At 43.4% G+C, this 20,431-nt stretch overlaps 1 pseudogene; it reads left to right on the top strand.

Moving 5' to 3' along the window:
* Positions 1-20,431, top strand: part of LOC139278220 (uncharacterized) — a 179,140-nt pseudogene that overhangs the window by 22,852 nt on the left and 135,857 nt on the right.

Raw genomic sequence — 20,431 nt, 5'->3', positions numbered from 1 at the left:
TTACATGTAAGAAATAACTGCATAAAGTCCAACAGCTCAAATTACATTCCAAATCAAATTAATTACTAATACTTTCTTTAAAACACTGCATGAGCTAACTCACACTTACACGAAAACTTGCCTTCATATAGTTTACTACTTTAAGTATTTGTGGAAATTTAGTGTTGCAGTTTAAAATGAGGGTTGAAAGCTGAACTGAGTTTTTAAAAAATTCAAAATTTGTCTGTTTAGGTTTTACTGAATCTCCATTTCGCAACTAGCAGAGTGGAATTGGTGTGTATATCTGTGACAAAATGTGCAGTTGGCAACTGTAATCAAAAGACAAAAGTAATAGTTATGGTGCTGGAATATCCATCTATAATCTGGGGAGGGGCAAGGGATTGAAGTTGTTGTGTATCTGGCCTGAGGTCAATGAGTCAGGGGAATATGCCTGATTAATATTGATATTGATTGAAAGTTATGCTGATAGGGTTAGTTGAAGAGGGATGGGAGGAGGTTAGTGTGGAGCATAAACATTGGCATAGAACAGTCGGGCTGAATGGCCTATTTCTGTGCTGTACATTCTATGTAAATTAAATGTAATAATATAGTGGGTATGCATCGGTTCCCCATTGGTCACATGTTCAGTATACAACTGGCCCTAATTTCTGGTAATTGAAATGGATATTCCCATCCTTGTATTCAAATCCCTCCATGGCCTCTCCCTTCCCTATCTCTGTAACCTCCTCCAGTCCCACAACTCCTCCACCCCCTCCACACCTGCTCCGAGATTTCTGCGCTCCTCTAATTCTGCCCTCTTGAGCATCCCTGATTATAATTGATCAGCCATTGGTGGCTGTGCCTTCTGTTGCCTAGGCCATAAGCTGTGGAATTCCCCACCCAAACCTTTCCATCTCTATACCTCACTTTCTTCCTTTAAGACACTCCTCTTTGACCAAGCTTTTGATCACCTGCCCTAATTTCTTCTTATGTGGCTCGGTGTAAATTCTTTTGACTAATAATACTGTGAAGCACCTCGGGACGTTTCACTACATTAAAGGCACTATATAAATACAAGATATATTCAAGAGGGAGTTAGATATGGCCCTTATGGCTAAAGGGATCAAGGGGTATGGAGAGAAAGCAGGAAAGGGGTACTGAGGTGAATGTTCAGCCATGATCATATTGAATGGTGGTGCAAGCTCGAAGGGCCGAATGGCCTACTCCTGCACCTATTTTCTATGTTTCTATGTTTCTATGTAAGTTGTTGTTGTTGTTGATAGAAATATGTGTAGTTCCTAGAGATTTGCGATGATTCATGCAGCCTTAGGTTTCAGTTCAATTTCTTATGAAAGAAACAGTAAAAATGAACTTTAATCATAATTTGACAAAGAAATGCTTTTTTTTCAAAGTTAAGAAATGTTAAAGGTCATCTGGGGGTTTGCCAATTATGTAAAAACTGTAAAAAAAAATAGAGCAACCACCCCTTGATGAAGACCCTCCTCTTTTACATGTCAGGCATTTAGTGGACTACCACATAGAGGGGGTGGAGACAGCACAAAGTTTTCTGTCTCCTTTAACCATAGATTAGAAACCGGGATAAAAGACAGTTACACACGCCGGCCAATATGATCAGTCTTTTGTCAATCATTTTCCTTTGTATCTACATAGCAAAGAATCTGCTGCAGGAGGACCCAGAGCCATTAAGTGGCAGGTATTCTGTTCCAGGGAGATGGTACGCATTGAAAAAATTATTGTTTGTAATCTTTTACCACGTTCACAGGAGGAAGAATGGGAGTGACGTGAAAACTGTTCTGGAGAGAACGTGGGGTTGGGTCACAAAAGAGCAGACAAATTCTGTATTGGAAATGGTGGAATTGAAAGCAGAGAGCTCAGAACATCGCTGGGACCTTCCTTTGAAGAAATAGAATGCCTTCTAAAATTACTAAGCCACCCTGTAAGATTACTCACTTTTAATGTTATGTTGATAAATTTCACGTTATCTGAATCATCCAGGCTCTGAGCTGTTATCGTTATACACTATACTATATTTTAAAAATGACAATGTACTAAATCTTTTAAAAAATATCACTTGTCTTTTGCAGAGATTGCGGAGTCTTCAATTTCATAACAGTTTTACTGCAACAGTTTTGCACAATTGGACATACTTGTAACTGTCAACTGTATGTCCAGCATTGTAGGTTAGGCACGTTTAAGCTTTCATAAATGATTGGCCACACTATTGATATTAAGGTCTTAGACTTACAATTCCAGCAAAATTTATAAAATGTTCATCAATAAAAAGCCATTGAAGCTGCATTACAATTTCACACTTAGAGCTTCCACAGTTATCCTATCCCATATCTACACTTTCCACAGTTATATTCTCCCATATCTATACTTTCCACAGTTATTTTTTCCCATATCTACACTTTCCACAGTTATATTCTCCCATATCTACACTTCTCACAGTTATATTCTCCCATATCCACACTTTCCACAGTTATATTCTTCCATATCTACACTTTCCACAGTTATATTCTCCCATATCTACACTTTCTACAGTTATACTCTCCCATACCTGCACTCTCCACATACCATTTCCCACCAACGTGCTGCTTGGTTATACTATCCTGTACCCAAACACTCCAATGGTTACATTATTCTGTCTTTACATCCTCACATTTTATACTGTCTTGTATCTACATTCTCCCATAGTTATACAATTCTACCGAATAGAATATGTGTACCTCACCGACCTTACTGGCAACACTTTTGTTCCACAGTCAAGATCCAAGTTAGATTGAGAATCTGTAGAGCAGAGATGTTGGTGTTTTGTAATAGCAGATTGCAAGAGGCAAGTCATAAAATGCCGCTAATACTGTTTTATAAACAAACAGGAATTTATTTTCAGGATAAATTTAAAAGAATGGCAAAAATTTAATTTGAAAAGGGACGACACAATGGGAGGGATTCAATCATTTTGTTCAAGTTATAGCCTGAAGATCTGACATCAGTGCTTAATAGTTTGGATTTATTACCCACCGGTGTGATGCATTGAAGACTATTGCCTATTGATGCCAATTGGTGGGCAAGACTAAGAATACATTTCCTATGTTTGAAAGTTCTGTCCAAACATTGTTGGCTTTCCAGTCCAAGGCCATAATAATGAAATAACCTATACTCAGTCAGGTCACATAAGTGGTTTTAAGTGTAGAACTGTGCCTTCAGTCTTCAACCTTGTACTGTAACCAGTATTGTTATAACAACTTATTAAAAATTAATTCAGAATGCAGTATATTCAAGCCTTCCTCACATACATTAGGAAACTGAAGTAGTTGCAGCAACTCGCATATATGCCTTTAAGGGGGAAGCTAGATAAACACATGAGGGAGAAAGGAATAGAAGGTTATGCTGATAGGGTGAGATGAAATAGGGTGGGAGGAGGCTTGTGTGGAACACAAACACTGGCATGGACCAGTTGGGCAAATGGCCTGTTTCTGTGCTGTAAATTCTATATAATTCTATGTAAAATCATTACGTTGATACATAGATGGTTTGAAAGTTGGCATATCGTACACAGTAACAATGATTAAGTACTTTCTACTTGACATTTTTCCAGGCTATCATTTTTTAGGGTTCACAGAAACAGATAAAACCTTATTTTTTCTCCGTCTTTGCCAAAGACCGAATGGCCTGTGTGAAATCTGGCAGTTCCTGTAAGTTGAAGGGGTTGGAAACTTAGAGGTAAAGATTTCTTATTCTGGATTATAGATAACTGCTGAAAATTATAGTGTAATATATCATTCAAATTGCTGTGATAATTCAGATTTATAACAAGAGCAACGTCGTAAAATGTTCCAAGGCACTTCAACCAAAATTTAATTCTGAGCCACATGTGAAGATACTCGGGCAGTAGGTTTTAAGAGTGTCTTAAAGGAGGAAAGAGAGGTAGAGAGGCAAAGACACACAGGGAGGGAATTCCAAATCTTAAGGCAGTGGCAGTTGAACGGACGGCTGCTAATGATGGAGCGATTAAAATCAAGGATGCTCAATAGGCCCGATTTGCAGGAGCGCAGAGATCTCAGCGGGTTGTAGGGCTGGGGGAGATTACTGAGATAGGGAGTGAGCAAGGCTGTGGAGGGATTTGAAAACAAGGATGAGAATTTTAGAATTGAGGGAAAGCTATTTTAAAATATTGATGGCATTTAATTTCAGAATATTAAATTTAATATATCCTTTAACAATTTTAGTGTAATTATTGTACATAATAATCGTTTAGCTGTCACATCTTATTAATATTTTCAACATTATTTCACAATGTCAATCCTTAGCATAGCAAATCATGTTACTGTAAGTGCCTATTATCAGCAAGGGCAGACATCAACGACGAGGTTCAACACCGCATCCAGTGCGCCAGCACAGCCTTCGGCTGCCTGAGGAAGAGATTTTTCAAAGATCAGGCCCTCAACTCTGGCACCAAGCTCATGGTCTACAGGACTGTAGTGATACCCGTCCTCCTGTATGGCTCAGAGACGTGGACCATATACAGTAGACACCTCAAATCACTGGAGAAATATCACCAACGATGTCGCCGCAAGATCCTGCAAATCCCCTGGGAGGACAGACGCACCAACGTCAGTGTTCTCGATCAGGCCAACATCCCCAGCATCAAAGCACTGACCACACTCGACCAGCTCCATTGGGTGGGCCACATTGTTCGCATGCCTGACACAAGATTCCCAAAGCAAGCGCTCTACTCGGAACTCATACACGGCAAGCAAGCCCCAGATGGGCAGAGTAAACGTTTCAAGGACACCCTCAAAGCCTCCTTGATAAAAAGCAACATCCCATCTGACACCTGGGAGTACCTGGCCAGAGATCGCTCTAAGTGGAGGAAGAGCATCCGGGAGGGCACTGAGCACCTCGAGTCTCGTCGCCGAGAGCAAGCAGAAAGCAAACACAGGTAGCGGAAGGAGCGTGCGGCAAATCAGATTTCCCACCCACACTTTCCTTCAACGACTGTCTGTCTGACCTGTGACAGAGACTATAATTCCCATATTGGACTGTTCAGTCACCTAAGAACTCACTTTTAGAGTGGTAGCAAGTCTTCCTCGATTTCGAGGGACTGCCTATGATGATGATGTTCCTGCTAAATGTTCATTCCAATTAGAAGAAAAGACCAGAACAAAACACATGGCCACAATGTACTGATGAAAAGGACTGATTTGCATTGTCTGTCATTTCAGCTTAAAATTATTTTTTGTAATTGCATTTTTATAATGCTTTAACATGCCTTGTACAACTTCTGGCACTTCAAAAAGAAAGACTTGCATTATATAGCGCCTTTTGTAACCACCCAATCAGCTCAAAGCGCTTTACAGCCAATGAAATACTTTTGACATGTAGTCACTGTTGTAATGTGGCAGCCAATTTGCGCACAGCAAGCTCCCACAAACAGCAATGTGATAATGACCAGATAATCTGTTTTTGTTATGTTGAATAAGGGATAGATATTGGCCAGGACACCAGGGATAGATATTGGCCAGGACACCAGGGATAACTTCCCTACTCTTCATCAAAATAGTGCCATGGGATCTTTTGTCATCCACCTGCGAGAAGCAGATATGGCCTCAGTTTAGCTTCTCATCCAAAAGGTGGCAACTCCCACAGTGCAGCACTCCCTCCACACTGCAAGCCCAGATGCTGGTGCTCAAGTCCCTGAAGTGGGACGTGAACTCACAAACCTTCGGACTCAGAGGTGAGCATGCTACCCACTGAGCCACAGCTGACACAGGCAACCAACTACTTTTGAAGTGTTACATGGACAAGATCCCCACAATCTGCAAATGATATCAATTACCAGTTAATCTTTCTTTTCACTGGCGATGTTTGAGGGTGGAATGTTGGCCTGGACACAAGGAACTGAGTATTGTTCCTCGCATCGTACCATGTGATCTTTTACATTCACCTGAACAGGTAGGTGATGTCTCAGTTTAATAGTAGTTCCTGCACTGTAATACTTGGTCAATACTATATTGAAGCCTCAATGAAGAATGCATGCTCAGGTCTTGGAGTGGGGCTTCAACCCACAACCATGGTTCAGAAGTGAGAGTGGCATCAACTGAGGCAAGCTGCCACTTCAGGGTCAGATTTGTGTAAGCAAGCCATGGACAATATAATTCCACTGTATCACATTATGTGCTTAATAGATTTTTTTTTAAAGGACATTTGTGGCAGAATAAATTGCACCAAGAGTACATTCAAATTGTATCTTAATAGAGTGCTATGTCTCAGCTTTAACATTTTAATCACAATTCAATGAAGGATGTTAATGGAATTCCTCATTAAGTTGGACTTTAGTTTATTCAAATGACACTGAACTTTCAGAGATGGTAGTTTAAGGCATATAAAAAAAAACAAATAGGATAAAGAAACAAGACTGAGAATAAAGACACATTGGGCTAGAACCTCCACTTTTTTTGCATACTTAACATCCACTTATCGCTCATTTTACCACTGAAATAACGCCCATTTATCACCCATAATGGCACAAAATGGAAACTGGCGGGCATTCTTAGGAAACTTATCGCCGAGCATTACTTTCCCCATGTGCTTAACGGCGGGAAAAAATATTACCGCCCGCCCACTCTTTTGGGGCGGAATCAGCAGAATGGGCGAAATCAACGGCCATAATATCGTCCAGCGTTACTTTCCACATTGATTTAACGCCGAGATTCAATATTAACGCCTGCCCACTTTATTTTGTCGTAAAGAGCATATTTACTGAAACTAGCGGCTATGAGATTGCCCAGCGTCAATTTCACCACCTCGCACACATATCGCCCGCAATATCGCTTGCCCTAAAAACCGCCCAGAAAAAATGGAACTAACCGGAACTAATCACAGCATTATGGACGTCATGTTCTAGATCACATGTCCCATACTTTAAAAGGCTGCTGTACTTCAACCTCGGCGGAGTTCGGATGTACTCTGCAGGTCGTTTGAGTAAATGTGAACATCTGTAACAACACCTTGACCATACAGTGACCGATTGGAATTGAATAGGTGTCTTCGTCGGGACCTGTCTTGTTTGTGACCAATCGGTGGAAAACAGAGAGCTACTGCAATGGGATCTGTCCTTTCCCACCCTCTCTTGGTGACCAATTACATGCAGCAGACTCAAGATCGCCAAAGGAACACTCCACTGCATTATGTGCCCAATGGAAGACATGACAGACTGATGAGGAGGACCAGACGTTACACCCCCTGCAAGTACAAGGAGAAGCATTCTTACCTCGACTTGCCCGACATCACATGCCTTCGGAGACTGCGTTTCCACGAAGAGGTCATCACTGAGGTATGCCAGCTGATAAGAAAAGATCTGCAGCCTGCCAGCACCATCAGTACTGCATTGTCTGTCGAGGTCAAAGTCACCGCGGCACTGTCGTTCTACGCCTCAGGTTCTTTTCAGGCCACAGCTGGAGACATTTGCGGACTTTCTCAGCATGCCACACATCGCTGCTTTAGACAGGTCACTGAAGCTCTGTATGCAAGCAGGAAGAACTTGTTCAGCTTCCCTATGGCCAGGGAGGCACAGAGTGAGAGGGCTCTAGGATTCTCCAGAATTGTAAACTTCCAGAAGGTGCAGGGAGCAATAGATTGTATGCACATCACAATGCGGGCACCTGGTTTTCAGGAACCACAAGGGATTCCACTCCCTGAATGTCCAACTGGTTGTCAACCACCAGCAAATTATACTGACAGTGAATGCTCAATTTCCGGGCAGCATCAATGATGCTCACATCCTGCGTAAGGCACTGTATCTGACTAATTTTAACAATCAGCCACAAGGTCAATGCTGGATGCTTGGCGACAAAGGATATGGCTTCGCCACCTAGTTGATGACCCCCCTGCGTGACACCCAAACCAAAGCTGAGAGGCGATACAATGACAGCCACAGAGCAGCTTGCAATATCATGGAGAAAACCATTGGAGTGCTGACGCAGCGCTTTAGATGCCTGGACCACTCAGGAGGCGAGCTGAGTAGGTAGCTCAATTCATGGTGTGCTCCATGCTGCACAACTTGGCTATCAGGAGGGGACAAGAATTGCCTTATGAGTCTGACAGTCCACCTTGTCAGAGAGAGGAAGAGAAGGACGAGGAGGAGGACGCTGATATCGGCCCAGACAATCAGGGTGACGCTGAAGCCATGGCCCCACCCCCCTGTAGACCGCATGAAAGAGCCTGTGGTGGCATGATAGCTGCAAGAGCCTTAAGTCAGGAGCTCATCAATGATCATTTTGCCTGAAAGAACATTGGTGTTATTTACAAGGCTGACACGCTGCTGGGTGTGCAGGTGATACATCAATGGTGGGCATCACCTTGGTGACAGTTATAGTTTAAGTTGATTGAAGTTAAGTGTCATTATTCCCTTTGATGTTAAGGAATCACCAGTGTGTAATGGTGCAGCTATCTGAGTCAATGCGCTACAAGGTTTTGTTAAATAAAAAACATTTAAACCAAACATTAGTCTGAAATCATCAGTATTTCTGTACAAACCAACCCTTCCCCGCCTCCCCATTTCTCCTCCCCACTTCTACCCCTTCCCCTTCCCCTCCTGACTCCAAGCCGCCTGGCTGAAGAGCTCCTCAGGCGATGCTTCATTGGGGGGGGGGCAGTGGTAACGGCCGAAATGCTTCTTGGATGGATACAGGAGAGGACGGTCCCAAGGTGGGAACGTGCTCCTAGCCAGAAGCAAGATTTTGCTGCTGGCTCTCATGTGTGGTTGGCAATGGTGGTGCAGCACCTTGGGGTACAGTGCTGCGCTCTGGGATCACTGGGAGCTCTTTGTCACCAGTGTTTCTGGCTACCAGCTCCAGGGCCTCTTCCATCCCTTCCATGTTATATCTTATTTTTTGGCAAAAATTCGGTGCCAACTATGTTCTTGGTGTTTAGTAGGCTTTTTGCTGCTGGTGAATCTCCCTCATGCCTCCTATAACAGCCAGACAAGCATATACCACAGCCACACATGCTTTCAGTGCCTCTGAGCTCCCTCTCTCCCTGTCTCCTCTTCTGCGCATGTCATGATGACTCTTGACCTCCTGAATCGCGGGAATCGAGCGTTGCCATGTCGTTGCTAAGGATGGCGACACTTTACGGCAGAAGTTCAAAAAAATTAAACACTACTGCCCATTTCATATCGCTCGTGGTAACGCCCATTTTCAAAAATGGAGACTGGGTGCTTTGAGAATGGGCGAGAAACTGACGATCTGAAAACCCTTTTTTACCGCCCACGCCGGAAATAACGTCCATTTTTGGGCAATAAGCACAAAAGTGGAGGTTCTAGCCCATTGTCCAAAAAGTGACCTGCTGCAGTGAGAGTGGATTCACATCAGGACACATTTTGTGAGACCTTTCAAAAGTTACCCTATACTGTAATCCTAAACAGTCGTAAATGTTATTTGCATAACATTGTTATTAAATTCTTACCCTGAGGCAATGTCTCAATATCCTTGTGAAGACTATGGTAACAGTACAGGTCACAACCTTTCAGCACCTTGTTCATCCTGCTGCGCTCGTTAGTGCGGGGAGCGAGAAATGCTGGAGTGGAGGTAGTCTAAAACTGGAATGTCTTGAACCACATCGACAGTGGCGAGTTTCCTTTAATGGGCTTCAGAGGTCAGTACTGGTTAAAACCTGACAGTTTTCAATAGTAATATGCTGTTGCCCACATCACTAATTTCTGTTACAGTCATTGGCGAGATGAGGGAATTGTTTAAATATGGCAATTGAAATGAGACAATCTTTAACAATCTGTTTGTCAGATAGTTTAAAGAAGGAGTTTCACACAGGCGCCACTAACTATAATGGCATGGTTATCCTCAACACCATTCTGAAGAGCTGCAATTATCTTAGTTCACAGCCAGTGAATTACTTTTGAAATGTCATCAGTCTTGTTATGTAGGTGAATACAGAAGTCAACTTGCAAACAGCAATTATGATAACTGAGCAGTTAGTCTGTTTTGATGATGTTGGTTAAGGGAAAATTGTTGGCCAGGACATTGGAAAAACTCCACTGTTTTTTTTCCAATTGGATCTTTTACATCCAGCTGAACTGGCAGAAGGAACGGTTTTCCATCTTAGCCATGATGCTATGCATCAACAATTCCTTGATATACTTAGCAAAGTCAGATACATCACTTACTGGCAATGTAATGTTAATAGCCTTAATGTTGGGAGCAGTGTTAATCGATGCCTGTTGACCTGTTTAAGTAATTTTATATTTTTGCTCTACAGAAAGGGACCGTGCAGACATGAGTGGAGTGAGGCGGAAAGAGAACTTCTCCATGTCAAGTTTCAATTCATGTACGTTATGTAAACCATGACAAAAAAAGTGATTGTAAAGAGTATTCTTGATTCCTGTGCAATAGATAACAAATATGCATGAACATTTCTAAGCATGGAACCTGGCCTTCATTATTATTTTATAATGGGATTTATTTGAGGTCCACATTTCATCCATTTTAATATGGAAAGGGAGTAAAGACAAACCTTTATCAATAAATGTATCAGAAGAAATTCTGTTGGATACTTGGCAATGAAGACAAATGCCAGAGACGTTCCTCCTTTATTGCAGTTCTTAGGGCTCAATATTCCCAGGTCATTTGCGCCGTTTGTTTGATGCATTCCATTTTTTTGGCGTAAGTATTTAAATCAAAGTTTCCCCCAAGAATCTGCGCCGGCATAACTGAGTTAGTTACAACCTTTTTACATTCGTTTTTTTGATGTCATTCCCTCATGTCTGCGCCGGTTTTGATGATTTTTCAGTTTGGCCAAAAAAAATTTCTGCTAGGTCGGTGTGTCTGGCCATTTCCGAAGAACCTTCTAGAGAGTTAACAGAAAGCAGCACATTGAGAAATTGACGCTGAAAGATGCCATTGTTTTTCATCAAAGTTTTTGGAGGGAGTCAAGAACACTTTAAATATCCATACTAAAGATAGCATTTTTTTACCTTTCAATGGAGTACATGGAAGTTTCATGGAATTGTGAAGTTTTCATTGTTTTTTTACTCACACGCCACCACTGAACGTCTTCAAACAGGGCTGGAGGATCGCAGCGTCGGCTGACAGAATCGGAAGTCTGCACTAGCCAGCAAATGAGCCCAGGCGAGGAGAAGTCACAAGACTGCAATGAGCCCAGGGGGGGCGGGGTGGGCGGGGGGGGGGAGAAGTCACAAGACTGCAATGAGCCCAGGGGGGGGGGGCGTGGGTGGGCGGGGGGTGGGGGTGGGTGGCACAAGACTGCTTGGGGAGAGACAACAAAGAACCTGCCCTGTCTACTTCCCTGACGTTTTGAGCTTCTTACAAAAGTAAAATTTAACCATGAGGGCAATACTGACAATGCCATACCTTGTGCGAGCCTTCTGCATCATGGTGCTGCAGAGGAGACAATTGATTCAACGTCATTGCATGAAGAACCTCAGAGCCTGTAGGGTGCTGGGCAGGAGGCCTTACCCACCTCAGGTATATCGAGACAGGTGTTCGTACCTGCACCTGAGTGATGTAGACTGTGTCAGAAGGCTACGTTTCCACAAATAAGTTATAACTGAGTTGGTGAAAGCAGACCTGCAACCTAGGAACATCAGTAGGGCTACTTTGTCAGTGGAAGTGAAGGTTACAACTGCACTTTCATTCTATGCCTCTGGATCGTTTCAAGCTACAACTGGGGAAGTGTGCGCCATTTCTCAACATGCAACACATGTCTGCATTTGGCAGGTGACAGCTGCACTATATGCCTGGAGGAATGACTAAATAAAGTTCTCCACGACCGCCCAGGTAATGCATGACAGGGCTGTGGGCTTCTCCAGGACTGCTGGCTTCCCCAAGGTATAGCGCTGCATTGATTGTACCCACATTGCCTTGCGAGCACCTTTGGAGGATTCCAAGATGTACAGGAACAGAAAATGCTTCACCTCCATTAATATACAGCTCATGTGTGATGACATGCATCGCATCATGTCAGTCAATGCAAGATACCCTGGGAGCACCCATGATGCATTCATCCCAAGCAAAAGCGTTATATCTGCCATGTTTCAGCAGCAGCCAGAAGGGCAGAGCTGGCTACTGGGAGGCAAAGGGTACGGCCTCGCCACCTGGCTCATGACACCCCTACCCATAACCCGGACGAAAGCTGACCGGAAATGCAACATGGCGCACATTGCGACATGCAGCATAGTGGAGAGGACCATTGGCATCTTGAAATAGCGTTTCCGAAGGCTACTTGCAATATTCCCTGAGATTATCGGTCAGTTCATTGTTGTGTACTGCATGTTGCATAACTTAGCCATCATGAGGCAGCAGCAGCTAGTTGGAGAAGACCCACCTGCGGTGAGAGTGGCTGATGATAATGATAAGGAAGATATGATGACGAGCAGGAGGAAGAGGATGAGGACGAGGAAGCCATGCAAGAACATGAACCCGAAGCACGACAATGGAGGAGGGCGGGCCATTGTGCCCCTTTAACGATTGCTCGAGCCTTGCGCCAGCAGCTCATCCGTGAATGCTTTGCTGCCTGAAAGCTCAGCGACAACTATTCCACATGGACCATGTTTACTGTTTGGTCCTGTTCCATAATGTTGTGTTGTGTTAATGGAACAGATGACGTAAATGATCCTTGTTTACTTCAAAAGTTGTGTTAATAATGGAACAAATGATGGAAATGATTCTTCTTGAGTTCCAAAAGTTGTGTTACTAATGGAACAAATAATGTAAATGATTCAGTTTTAATGTAAATAAAAAAATGTTTTAAGTTTAACAAACAGTTTTTTGTACTTAACTTTAATAAAATTTTCTTGTATCAAACTTTAAAGTTTTCAGGTACAATCACTTGCAAACTTTAAGATCACTAACAAACTCGAAGATCACTTAAAACCTTTTTTTCCCGTCCATATGCAGAAGGTGCGGCATCGTTTTTTCGCTGCAAACAGCAGACCCCACCCCCCGAGGCAACTGGACAGGCTGCGTGGCTTCAAATTTGAAAAATACAGCGGGGAAACTTTGGACAAATATTTTTGGTGCATTTCTGGCCCATTGGCTATGGGGGCGGGAGGGGGGAGGGGGGGGAGGAATTTAACACAATCACAATCACTAAGGAGGTGGTACTCAGTAAGATAATGGGACTAAAGGCAGATAAATCCCTTGGACCTGATGGCTTGCATCCTAGGGTTTTAAGAGAAGTAGCAGCAGGGATTGTGGATGCATTGGTTGTAATTTACAAACATTCCTTGAATTCTGGGGAGGTCCCAGCAGATTGGAAAACTGCAAATGTAACACCCCTATTTAAAAAAAGGAGGCAGACAAAAAAACAGGGAACTATAGACCAGTTAGCCTAACACCTGTGTTTGGGAAAATGTTGGAGTCCATTATTAAAGAAGCAGTAGCAGGACATTTGGAAAAGCAAAATTCGGCCAGGCAGAGCCAGCATGGATTTCTGAAGGGGAAGTCATGTTTCACAAATTTGCTGGAGTTCTTCGAGGATGTAACGAACAGGGTGGATAAAGGGGAACCAGTGGATGTGGTGTATTTGGACTTCCAGAAGGCATTTGACAAGGTGCCACATAAAAGGTTACTGCACAAGATAAAAGTTCATGGGGTTGGGGGTAATATATTAGCATGGATAGAGGATTGGCTAACTAACAGAAAGCAGAGAGTCGGGATAAATGGTTCATTCTCTGGTTGACAACCAGTAACTAATGGGGTGCCACAGCGATCAGTGCTGGGACCTGTAGAGTTGCAAAATTCATGAGAAAACCGCCCCAGTGTTTGAACTCATTGGAAAGGAAATTTAATTTGGAACTATCTACCAGAAAGTTTGAGTTCTTAAAGTGTACATGGAAGAAACTACGAACTTTAATCGAATTTGGGATTTTTCAAAGCAGAATGGGTCTGTGTGGGCAGGGCTAAGAACTAGAGGAACTATACATCAAAGAAGCCAGTTTGAGTATTGAAATTGTCTGGTGTATTGAAGCTAAAGCAAATTGCCTGGAGAATTGTGGATACTCGAAAACCCTTCTCCCCAGGAGACATTAACATAGCAACAATTAACCCAGAGATAGCTAACCATCATCCTGATCTGGAAAACCATTCCAGCACATATATAATAACAATGGCACATCCAGCCCGCATGGAAAACCGAAAACACAGACAGACATTGCAAATACCAAAGCTAATATTTCCATCAAGAAAACAGATTTAAAAGATCGACACATCTGAGACAGGTTAACATTTAATGGGCCCGCCAAAACATGACAAAGAAATATCAAGTCTGCCAAAATTAAACAAAGAATCCAGGCTGATTTGGCGCGAAGATTAGAACAGCTCCAAAGGTATAACTGGGCCCTGCTTTAACAAAGGACATGCTTATGCTAGGCAATGCTATGGTATGCTATGCTGTGCATCAGATCAAGAAGGGAGAAAGATCACAGCAGCAGTTTTAACTAGCTTCTCCAGCCTTGACGTCCTGAGATCGAAAAGGAAGGAAGAACATCACCACCGCAGTAGCAACCAACCACAGCCAACGTGGTACTACCAAAAGCACCGCGATCGACCAACTTCGAAACAAAACTCCACAAGGAAGAAACCAAAGAATCAAAAGTTTCCACCCTACAACCTAGACCTGACTACCAACAGGTGAAAACATTACCTAAAGAGACTTTAAACCTATTTCTATTGAAAGAAAACGGGTACTTACCCCATAAGTCCAAAACGTGCCCTACCGCATCAGCGGACACCACCCAACTGAAGATTGCGCAGTAAGAAGTCTTCTACAATGTTTGGGGTATGGCAAACCGAACCTACAGAATCCAGCGAACCCTGAAATCGCGAACCACCGCTAACTACCAGTAAATGATTGGTGAGTATAGTCCCTGTTTGCCCTGGAGTTTACCCTAGTCAGTATTAGGCATTGGGAGGTGGGAGGTGTATTATTCACTGTAACCCCTTTGAATGTGTGATCTACTGTTCTTTACTTGAGTGATTATAAGTTTGATATTGTATTTTCTAATCTTTAATAAAGTCAAAGTTCTTTTGCACCAAACCAGTTGTCTCTTGCATTTTATCACATCCCCAAATAAATTCAGAGTCTAGAACCCAGGGAGTGGGAGCGATTCGAACCGCTCAGAAGGTCAGAGGTGAACCTGACCCCACACACCACACCCTACAGACCTCAACTATTACAATCTATATTAACGACTTGGAAGAAGGGGCTGAGTGTAACGTAGCCAAGTTTGTTGACGATACAAAGATGGGAGGAAAAGCAATGTGTGAGGAGGACACAAAAAATCTGCAAAACGACATAGACAGGCTAAGTGAGTGGGCAAAACTTTGGCAGATGGATTATAAAGTTGGAACGTGTGAGGTCATGCACTTTGGCAGAAAAAGTCCAAGAGCAAGTTATTATTTAAATGAAGAAAGATTGCAAAGTGCTGCAAGTACAGCGGGACCTGGGGGTACTTGTGCATGAAACGCAAAAGGATAGTATGCCTGTACAGCAAGTGATCAGGAAGGCCAATGGTATCTTGGCCTTTATTGCAAAGGGGATGGAGTATAAAAGCAGGGAAGTTTTGCTACAGCTATGTAACGTATTGGTGAGACCACACCTGGAATACTGCATGCAGTTTTGGTTTCCATATTTACGAAAGGATATACTTGCTTTGGAGGCAGTTCAGAGAAGGTTCACTAGGTTGATTCCGGGGATGAGGGGGTTGACTTATGAGGAAAGGTTGAGTAGGTCGGGCCTCTACTCATTGGAATTCAGAAGAATGAGAGGTGATCTTATTGAAACATATAAGATTATGAGGGGGCTTGACAAGGTGGATGCAGAGAGGGTGTTTCCACTGATGGGGGAGACGAGAACTGGAGGACACAATCTTAGAATAAGGGGTTTAAAACAGAGATGAGGAGAAATTTCTTCTCTCAGAGGATTGTAAATCTGTGGAATTCGCTGCCTCAGAGAGCTGTGGAAGCTGGGACATTGAATAAATTTAAGACAGAAATAGACAGTTTCTTAAAAGATAAGGGGTTAAGGGGTTATGAGGAGCAGGCGGGGAAGTGGAGCTGAGTCCATGATCAGATCAGTCATGCTCTTATTAAATGACGGAGCAGGCTCGAGGGGCTGTATGGCCTACTCCTTTTCCTATTTCTTATGTTCTTATTAAAAACGGGCGTAACTCTAGCAATACGCCAAAAAACGGGCTTGGGCAAAATTGAGCCCTCAGTTTGTGTGCAAATAGAACCCAATGGATATTGGCTTTGAGGTCTGCTCTATAAGGATACCAATTGAGCCATTGATCTGGTAGTAGCACAGTTCATTCACCAAGCGTGGGGTCCCGAGTGGAGTCATGAGCCAAGCGTGCAGACGATAGCCCTTGTCCTCAAGCAGTCAGTCCCTCACTTGCTATGCAGGAGCAAAGAGCTGGGAGGATGGAGGACTGATACAATATAAAAGTATCATCAGCACTGCCAGGAACATGGGGTCAGGTCTGCAGGTCATGCTGCCTGTGAGCATACACCAGTTGCACATGAATAGAGTGCAAGCCTTAGCGATTCATCAAGGTCGTGGGATCAGCTGAAGGTATCTGCTGGGAGTCGTGGGTGTAGTCAATGATACTCTGAACTTGGGGGAAGCATGTAATCGAACAATTGAATCGTACAGCCCGGAAGGAGGACATTCGGCCCATTGTGCCTGTGCCAGCTCTCTGACAGAGCTACCAATTAGTTCAACTTCCCTGCTCTTTCCCCATAGCCCTGCAAATTTTCATTTTTAAGGATAAAGCCAATTCTCTTTTGAAAGTTACTATTGAATCTGCTTCCACCACCCTGTACAGAAGTGCATTCCGGATCATAACAACTCACTGGGTAAAGAAATGGTAGCTCCTCTCCCTGCTGTGAAAACCCCAGAGCCCTATCCTGTTGTTTCCGCTTGACTGTGGGGAAAGTGATGGAAGTGTTTGTAGTAACAAGCATGGCATCAGTTACCTTCTTACTGCGAGCAGGCTGACTGACGTTGCTGATATCCTTTATGCAGCCTTGATGTAAAGAGGGTGATGGCTGCAGTGACCTTGACTCTAACAGTCAATGTTTTGCTAGGTGCGGTAGTGGGTCACTGGTCTTGTTGCAAGAAGTGATACAACTCTGTGACAGCCTCCCTGGAGAAGCGCAGCCTCCTTCGCCACTGCTCCTCAGAGAACTGCAGCGATGTTGTCTTGGGCCTACAGGGTAAGGATTCATGCAAGCAACTGCAGCGTCCCCAAGACAACATCGCTGCAGTTCTCTGAGGAGCAGTGGCGAAGGAGGCTGCGCTTCTATTTGCTCTCTCTGCAGCTGAAGCTCTGGGTGCTCCTTCCTCTTGTAGCTCCTCCTCCTCCCCATCCCCTAGCCATAGCAGAATAGCCGGGCGACCTCCTTGAAGAAATGTGAATTGTCAGAAGCCTCCTCTTAAGCGTTCAGACCATTGTACAGCCCCTAAAAGCACTTTGAAATAGTCTAAGTAGCAAGTAAACACAATGCAATCGAGGCAAAATGATCTGTAATATGTTCGCTGACAGCAGGTGAGTATCCCTTTAAATACTGCTGGAAGTGACTGCCTCCTGATTTGTACCGACCATGGTTTGTTGGTGGCTTGAGAAACTCGTGATACCAACACGGGCAGAGAGGAACTTAGGGTCCGGGCCTTGGCAGTCTCATTTGATTTTAATTTTCATATATTAAGGAGGCCCTTGCCTGTTCCTGGAGGGCGTTCTCACTGCCTAACTCGAGGTCTGCCCGAAAATCGAAATGGGCAGACCTCGAGCAGTAAATCGTCGAGTTAACTCCCATGTAATTCTGGTCAGTCTACTTGCCCGTTTTTCGGTGTAAATGGGGCGGTAATAAGACAAATATCAGCCCTAGTGTGCTGATGAAATGGTTCAAAATAATTTTGGTGCCATTCATGTTGAAGGCCACGTAAAATTCTCACAATAATAATATTCTTTGAATAAAACGGATGTGTATTGAAGCCCACCTTGACCTAAGAACACCTCCTTCTAAATTATGCCTGATCATTTTACTGGTTAACTGCATCTGATCTATGTGCAGCTGTCAAAGCTAATTTGTAAAATATTGTGATAAAACTTGCAGCACCGTTGAAATGTATCATCCAATAAAGTCATTTTACTCATTTTCCTCTCAGCTGGTCAGCTTTTATCTGTGTGTTTGATTTTGATACGGATATCCATCCCCATGCACTTGCTCAGGGCATTGCAAAGGAGAAATGGAACAGATGATTCATTGTAAACATGGATACGTGAGTACAGCTTATTTCCATTTGGCAGTGTTTTAATACCAATGAATCAGCCCTGTTACACATTGAGTGATTGTTCATGGAAACTCTCTTACCCATATTCACGGCCATCCCCTCGACCAAATGTGGCCACTGTACTCCCATTCTGTCAATCGCAGATAAGGCCATCTTTGATCACATCCTCGTATCCCTCTCCACTCATAGCCCCATTCCCCCTCCCAACCCCACTTCATTCTGTGCCCGCCCCTGGAAAATACTCTCCACCAAACCATTTACAGTGCACTTTCACATTACCAATTGTCCAGCCTTTGGCCCTCCATTCACCATGACATTTCTGCAGCCACTGATCTGCTCAATCACACCCTCACCTTCATCTTTGATGCCCTTGTCCTCAATAAAAACATTCCTCTCTCTCTCTCTCATCCTTGTTGTTTCCTTGGTACTGCACTCATCTCTGCTGCTTTAAGTCTAGAGAATGAAGACTTGAACGTTTATGGCAGACAACTGGTTTAGCCATTCATCGCCAGATCTGGCTGGACCACATAAAGCACGATTGAGGCCTGCTCTCCTTGGCTAAAACTGTTCATTATTCCAGGATCATCCTAGAATGCCTTCAGCTTCTTGGGTCCTAAGCTTTGGAATTCACTCCCTAAGCCTCTCCGTATCTCTAACTCTATCCTCCTTTAAGACGCTCCTTAAAACCTGCAGCGTCACCTGTCATAATACCTCCTATGTGGCTTGGTATAAAATTTTGTTTGCTAATTCTCCTGTGAAGTGAATTAGGACATTTTATTACGTTAAAGACTCTATATAAATGCAAGTTATTGTTGTTGCTGATTAAGATTTCATATATATATCACCGATAAACTACATCATAGAAACATAGAAACATATAAAATATGTGCAGGAGTAGGCCATTCGGCCCTTCGAGCCTGCACCACCATTCAATAAGATCATGGCTGATCATTCACCTTCCTGCTTTCTCTGCATACCACTTGATCTCTTTAGCCGTAAGGGCCACATCTAACTCGCTCTTGAATATATCCAATGAACTGGCATCAACAACTCTCTGCGGTAGGAAATTCCACAGGTTAACAACTCTCTGAGTAAAGAAGTTTCTCCTCCTCTCAGTCCTAAATGGCTTACCCCTTATCCTTAGACTATGTCCCCTGGTTCTGGACTTCCCCATCATCGGGAATATTCTTCCTGCATCTAACCTGTCCAGTCCCGTCAGAATTTTATATGTTTCTATGAGATACCTCTCATCCTTCTAAACTCCTGTGAATACAGGCCCAGTCGATCCAGTCTCTCCTCATATGTCATTCCTACCATCTCGGGAATCAGTCTGGTGAACCTTCGCTACATTCCCTCAATAGCAAGAACGTCCTTCCTCAGATTAGGAGACCAAAACTGAACACAATATTCCAGGTGAAGCCTCACCAAGGCCATCCCCTAGCTATGAAGGTCAACATACCATTTGCTGTCTTCACTGCCTGCTGTACCTGCATGCCAACTTTTAATGACTGATGTACCATGACACCCAGGTCTCGTTGCACCTCCCCTTTTCCTAATCTGCCACTATTCAGATAATATTCTGTCTTTGTGTTTTTGCCCTCAAAGTGGATAACCTCACATTTATCCACATTATACTGCATCTGCCATGTGTTTACCCACTCACCTAACCTATCCAAGTCACACTGAAGCCTCTTAGCATCCTCCTCACAGCTCACACCGCCACCCAGCTTAGTGTCATCTGCAAACTTGGAGATATTACGTTCAATTCCTTCATCTAAATCATTAATGTATATCGTAAATAGCTGGGGTACCAGCACTGAGCCCTGTGGCATCCCACTAGTCACTGCCTGCCATTCTGGAAAGGACCCGTTTATCCCGACTCTCTTCTTCCTGTCTGCCAACCAGTTTTCTATCCACATCAGTACATTACCCCCAATACCATGTGATTAATTCTGCACAATCTCTTGTGTGGGACCTTAGCAAAAGCCTTTTGAAAATGCAAATACACCACATCCATTGGTTCTCCCTTGTCCACTCTACCAGTTACATCTACAAAAAATTCTAGAAGATTTGTCAAGCATGATTTCCCCTTCATAAA

The sequence above is a fragment of the Pristiophorus japonicus genome, chromosome 13, assembly GCF_044704955.1.
Source record: "Pristiophorus japonicus isolate sPriJap1 chromosome 13, sPriJap1.hap1, whole genome shotgun sequence".
NCBI classification, from domain to species: domain Eukaryota; kingdom Metazoa; phylum Chordata; class Chondrichthyes; family Pristiophoridae; genus Pristiophorus; species Pristiophorus japonicus.
Note: the sequence above shows the minus strand (reverse complement) of the source record. Positions and strands in the feature narration are given on the sequence as shown.